Raw genomic sequence first — 7,757 nt, 5'->3', positions numbered from 1 at the left:
AAGTAGTGTGATAAATCTCCGACGAGCTTCCAAACCAATTGAGTTTTTGATAATCTATAAAACATAGGAAAGAAAACCATATAAGCATATAGTGCTTAATAAGTTTGTAAAACATAAAACATAACTTACCATTTCATTACATAACATTAAAATTTAGGCATATTGCAATCCAACCATAAGCTTGGCACAAGCCTAAGCACCAATAACAACACATGTTAGCATATTCAAACATAATCAACATGAATTTAACATAGGCATGAACATAACTCATTTGAATTCATCATCGTCCTTAACATCACATCCTTTCAATATAACTCACCATTTCAATTCTTTTCATAAATGCATATCATGGTTCATATTGAACATTTTCACTCCTTTCCTTTTTATGCTCGTTGAATCGTTTAGAATACCAACGGATACGCGGGATAGCCCACAGGAAGTGTGCTAAACATATAACCGTAACCTTTCCTTTCATTTACATCATTGCTCACACGAGTTATGAAATGGGCCTACTCACACGAGCTGTGGGTTAAAATGCAAGCTACACGATGCTGCTCACACGAGCTGTGGAGTATTCACAACAAATGTAGGACCTCAGCCATTGGTAGGACATTCAAGACCAGCACCCGAAGCATGAAAATCCTAATGACATGTCATTTGTATCTCACAAATTCCTAAGATTCAAACGGGGCTCGATAAAAAACATCATGGCATCATTGGATTTTCACCATTCGATTTACATAACATTTAACGTATTAACATATCATTTATAATAACATTTAAAGCAGTATTTAATCATATGAACTTACCTCGGCGATTAAGATGTAGAAACAGAGTCGACTAATCCGAAGCTTTAACTTTACCCTGATCTAAATCCGAACGAGGTCATCTTGATCTAAATAGGTAAATTCAATGTATTTAATACACATACTATTCAATTTAATCCAAAATTCAAACTTTTAAAAATTTTACATTTTTGCCCGTAATATTTTAATTTCTTTACAATTTAGTCCTTAAGCTCATAAATGGAAATTTATGCAATTTCATCCCTAACCCACGCTAGCTGAATTTATTATGAACACATATCAACTCATACAAATCATTATTTCACAATTTCACCATGTACTTTTACCATTTTTACAAATAAGTTCCTAATTAACATTTTCATCAAAAATTACCTTACAAAACTTGTCTATTTATTAACAAGGACTCACAATCCTTCATCTGACTTCATAAATCATGCAAACATGTTCATGACAAAACCCTAATCCTTTAAAAATGCTGCAAATTAGTCTCTGGGCTAGCTAGATTAAGCTACAACGATAACGAAAACATAAAAATAATTATAAACAAAATAAAAAATCATACCATGCAAGTGGAGGAGTCTAGCCGAATGCTCAACCTTCAAAATGGTGTTTTTCTACCCCATCTTCGGTGGAACACACTAACTAAGAAGATGATGCTTTGTTTTTACATATTTTACCTTATTTATTTATTAATTTACCTTATTAACCTTTAACTAATCACTTAAATTCATCTAATTTATGTCCATAAAAGCCACTTATATTATAAATTGTCTAATTACAATTTAAGTCCACTTACAATTAAATTCCATAACCAGTAGATACTTTTAGCTAGTAGAACTCCACTTTTACACTTTCTCGATTTAGTCCTTTCTACTTAATTAAACATGCAAACATCAAAATTTCTTAACAAATTTTGATACGACACAACTAACATACCATAAACCTTAAAATAGTAATAAAATAAATATTTTCTTATTAAATTTGTGGTCCCAAAACTACTGCTCTGATTTCACTAAAAATATGTTGTTACAGTTTCCATGGTTCTATTTCTAGAGAATAAATGAAAAACAAAATTACATAATTTTCCACCACAAGGCAGTCATTGGGTCTTCAATCACTATCGCTCCATCTTCTCATCGTCATGTACTCTTTTAGAAAAAAATTACATTTAAGTCCTACGTTTGTTTCCGGCCCACAAAAATTTTATGAATTAAAAAAAATCATACATGGAGATGATATTCCATGATTTATTTCCTAAGAACCACAACCTTGGAAAAAAAATAAAAAATATATAATATTACATCCATTCCCATAAATAACTCCAAACATGCATAAGATTTAAAGAATGTTATTTTTTGTGTAATCGAATTATTCAAGAAGAAGAGAAATCTATTTTGATTTCTTGTTTATACTTAAAGATAGAGCACAAGTTAGCTTTGATACCAATTGTAGGAAAATTGGGTTCGAAAAACGTAGCGAAAAATAGGTTCAAGGGAAAACCAAGTTTTAATTTTTTTTCCAAAAACAATAACTTGGTTCTAATATCTAAAGTACTGAACACTTAATTAAACTTCATCAAGGATAAATGCTTCGACCGAATAATCTTCTTCACTATCATCAAGCTCATGTCTTCATAGTGTGGGCTTGTTTTGAATCCGAAAATTTTTCACAAAATTACCAATAGGGTAATTTTAGAATTTCTCTAAACTTCTAGGCCAAGTTGTAAATAAGAAAAATATCTCTAAAAATCTTCTAAAATAATTTCTTCAAATATTTTTCTTTGTACAACTTTCTCTTGAACTCAAGTTTGTAAAAAATAATGACTTAAGGCATTCTTTATATAGGGAGAGTTTAGAGAGTTCAACTAAGATCAAACTTAATCACTTTAACATTAAATTAATATAATACTTATCAAAATAAATATTAGATTAAATTTATTAAAATATTATTATTTTTGGAATATTAATCTAAAACCAAATTATCCAGTGGAGTCCCAATAGTAGTCTGATTTTTCAACTACTCAATCACTGAAGAACCACCGCTCCCAACAATCCGTCAGCCATCGGAATGTCGCAATCATAGCCACAAACACCATCAAGCCTAGTGGTGTCATAACATGCACGACACCCTCAGGGCATCCTGAGTCATTTCGACCTAGGACAGTGGCAACTTGACCTGTCAGATCAAGCCATCGGTTGGACCGTCAGCCCGGTTTCACATACCGAACCCGATTCGACTAGTTTTGGATCTTGATCTCGATTTTTGGTTTTCAGTTCCAATTTTTTATCTCAAGTCCAATTTTCAAGTTCAATTATCCATTGGGTCAATTGTCTGACTTGAAATTTAATTTCCAAAAATATCATATTTATTTTAATTAATTTAATTTTGCTATATAAAATTTTTTTCCCAAAAATCACTGAGATCTTCCAAAATTAATTTTTTAAGAAAATTATTTACTCAAATTCTCTAGTTAAACGATCCTCAAAATCACCTAATTTTATTCTGCATCGAATAAATTGACTCAATTAAATTATTTCAAAAGTCATAGAATTTTCTTCTGATTCAAGTGCAGTCTAATTGAGCTTTTATTGAACTAGCAGAAGGACCAATCGTACATATACAATTAGGCTCTAGTAATTGCAATTATGTTCAAAAGCATCATTCCAATAATTCGTAATTTACTTAATCATGGAGTTAGTCCACAAAAAGTATCATGATTAAAAACTCCTTATTGTGTACTCTTTACTAAAGCAATTCATCCAACTGCTCTTTCCTATAACCTCTTCATGTGTGTGTTACCCTCATAAGATATTCTTGATTCCTTTGAGTTAAATCCATTCACTCAATACAATCATATTTTATCTCATTGTCACTATTGAGTCTTCTTAATAATTAATATGATCAATGTTAACAAATAACTGTGATAAATTGCTCATTTGAGAACAAGCAACTTGTGGTTACGTTCCATATTTATCTATCCACACAATGTTAATGAGAAGATATCGTTAGCTTTTTAATCGAGCTATGAATTTCATTGTTTCTAGTAAAGCCATGTCATACAAAAATCATGTACTCAACATACCAGCTATGGGTTTGATCATCTTTAGAGCATAAGCCTCCACATATATCAAAGCATATGAGTTAAATATGTATGGTCAGTGACTACCTCGGGATTTAGGTAAATCACACCATGAACATCACAAGTGACTTAATTCAAAAACAGATTCAAAATTAATTTAACTTGGGTCTATTATAATGTATCATTCTTTCAATTAATACACCTATGTCTCTATCTGTGGAGTCAACTACTTTGACAGCCAAGACTAGCCATCTCCCCAATTGGAATTGTAGACGATATAATAATCCTTCTAAGTATTTGAATCAAATGCTCACTTTGATTATTTTACGGGATTATGCACTCATTTAGATTATCTACTGAAGTAAGTTGCCTTTCTCGTAATCTAAACGTTCTTACAATGCTACTTACCATCAGTTTGAACTTAGACAATGAATGAGCTAATATTTATTTGTCACAATTTCGCTATGTATGCAAAACATGAAAGAAAGAAACACAAAAGATAAAGTATTGAAGTGTGAAATTAACTTTTTTTATTTATCTATCGTTCAAACACATAGAAAACAATTACATTTTTACTACAATATAGACACATTTTCCAACAATTCCATCAACTAATATAACATGTCCAGAAAAAAATTTGATAATTGAAACTCACATTTGCTAAGCTTCTTATACAAATGCTTTTCATGCAACATTTGCAACACAATTTTCAAATTCTTATCATGGTCTTCTTCTGATTTTGAATATATTAGGATATCATTAATAGTTACTACCATGAACCGATCCAAATATGACTGAAAAATGTTGTCATGAGAACTATGGATGTGACAAGAGCAATTGTTTGCCCAAATGGCATCACAAAAAATTCATAATGACCATACTACGTATGGAACGTTATTTTTAGCATGTTACCATTTTTCACCCTTAATTGATAATTGTAAGATCTCAAATCAATTTTTAAAAAATACTAGGGTACCTTTCTATAACACCCCTAACCCGTGTCCGTCGTTGAAATAAGAAAATAAGGCATTACAAAACAAAAGCACAATTCTAAACAATTATATATATACATGAACGAGTCTCAAAAATCAGTCAAAATTTATTTATAGTGAACTAGCACAACTCTTAAATTTGAAGCATTTCATATCATACTTATATATTCAGTCATATCATTCATATGCAATAATATGAAATATAACATTCAAATGATTATTCAACTATTATAATACATGAGTATACATGACTTTTCATATTAACTAATAATATCATTACTCAACTCAAACTCTAGCATCATTTAAATATCTAATATTAATTAAATTCATACCCAAAATCACATGTCAATACATTATTCAAACAAATATCTTTATATACATTTACAGAGTGACTAACCTACTTAGTGCCGAATGTCCAATTCAAAACAACCACATAAGTCACATAATAAAGCCGAACATTTATGCATGCTAATACCATGTAATAATTCACTTAAGAAATTAACTTTTATGACCTAAATGAATGTTTTTTCATGGTAATCGAATACATATAACTAAGTACATATATTTCATACCTATCAACGAACATAGACCACAACCAATTTCCCAATCATTTTTTTCCAATCATTTTGTCTTACAACATATAATTCAAATAATACATCATGTTTATTCACAAGTGTCGAATCATAAGTAGCTCAAAAATATTATCCATAACTTCCACTTCGTAACCGAATGCCATTACTTCAATCATAGTCATTTATCTAATATACATATATTTTCAAAACATGAATCTCCTACACCGTATATTGAACATATCAAGACAAACTTATATCATGTTCGGACATAATCAACCAACCTTTAATGCTAAAACGCATATAACATATCGACTAAATACAACAACCAAAATTCAAATAATATTTTATCTGTGCATACCATAACCAAATCAACCCAATGCATATATCCAAATCACCAAGCAACATCGGTGCTCAAATAGATATCACAAGTATCATTCGACCATGACACATCGCACAATAACCAAAAGAACTTAAACCATAGTTCAACAAAACCAAATTTAAGCTTGGAAGTTAAGCCATTTTCGCATGGCCTTTATACATACACTTTTCAAAATAAACCAACTCCAAAGATAGCTTATACATGCCATAGATTTGATAGTTCACTTATAAAGGTACCAAAAACAGTCAATAGTGTGATAGGCTTTGCTCACAATCCCCAAGCTCGTAACTTGAAATCCAAAAAAATTCTATAAAATAGAGTAAACATGAACACACAGAGTAAGCTATCATAGATTAGTAAGTCAAAAGAAAATAAACAATTCAATAATAAAGTCAACTCATATTAACTAAACGAATTACATTAACATTACCATGCTTGACCTCAAACCTACAAATTCCATAATTAATACATTTTCATTGACAATTACCCACCTTGGTCGAATGTTCACATAGTCATTTTAACATATTATTAATCAACTTCCAAACCAAATAGTCGTAATAAAATATACATACATTTACTCATATATGCAAGCTCAAGAATCATAGTATAACATCACACATATATATATTACCTATATGGCCGAATATACCAAATCATATATGCACATATTTAAGAAACATTTCAATGATACACTAGTTATTCATTCACAAGCTGAATACACATACCACATACATATATATTCTTCATTTGCATCATACATGATTTAGAACAAATATTCAAAGTACTTACTTACCTTATCTCAAGTAGGTATCAAGTTAATTCATACCTGGCCATTTAACTCGTTTTACACTTTTGAACACAACTTATCTTTGCCCGATGAACCATTCAGAATTGGATAGGACACTCGGATAATCACACATATCGTACAATGCCAATGTCCCAAACGTGGTCTTACATGTAGCCACATATCGATGCCACTGTCCCAGACAGGGTCTTACTCGCACACATATATCGGAGTCACATATCGATGTCATGGTCTTAGTCGCACACATATATCGGAATCCTATGTCATGACATATGTATCCTAACTATTCCTAAGGTTCATACGGGGCTTTCGGATGTCGTAACTCGGTCGAAACGAATGCATGAACATGGTTGCCAAGCTTATACACATTTGGCAATAGCATATATAAATTCATATTTTTCATTTCAGCATATACTTTCCATTTAATTAAAATTAAGTACGTCTATTTGCTTATAAACTTACCTCGGACAATGTAAAATGGAAAAAATCACAAGCTCAAAACAATGGCATAACTCAAAATATTCACCAAAATAAAAAATTCAAGCATGGGTTTACTAGTTCTCGAAGCAATGATCTCAAAAACGTAGAAATTATCAAAACCCAAACAAAAACAGACCTTGATTAAGCTTGAGCAAGTGTCGAACCCTAACCTTTTTTTCTATTTTATTTTATTTAAGTTTGGTGGTTAAAGATGATAATATAAAGACATATTATAAGCTTTTTATGTTTTATTGTACATATAATAACATTTTAATTAATTACTATTATACCCTTTATAATTAAATAACTAAAACACATAATACAAGGGTACAACCGGCTGTTACCTATTCAAATGGTCTATTTACCACTTTAAGCTTCAATTGAAAAAGCCAATAGCAATTCGGCCCTTTATACGAATAACCATTAAATTTTCATTTTACGCAATTAAGTCCTTTTATTTAATTGGACACTCAAACGATAAAATTAAAGCATGAAAATTTCACAGATATAAATTCACACATAATAAACACAGAAAATAGTTTTAAAATATGTTTTTGACTCGGAATCGTGGTCCCTAAACCACCATTTTGATTAGGGTCTAATTCGGGTTGTTACACTTTCAACTGGTTAAACTGATCATCAAT

This window comes from Gossypium hirsutum, chromosome A02, assembly GCF_007990345.1.
Source record: "Gossypium hirsutum isolate 1008001.06 chromosome A02, Gossypium_hirsutum_v2.1, whole genome shotgun sequence".
Classification (NCBI taxonomy): Eukaryota; Viridiplantae; Streptophyta; class Magnoliopsida; order Malvales; family Malvaceae; genus Gossypium; species Gossypium hirsutum.
Note: the sequence above shows the minus strand (reverse complement) of the source record.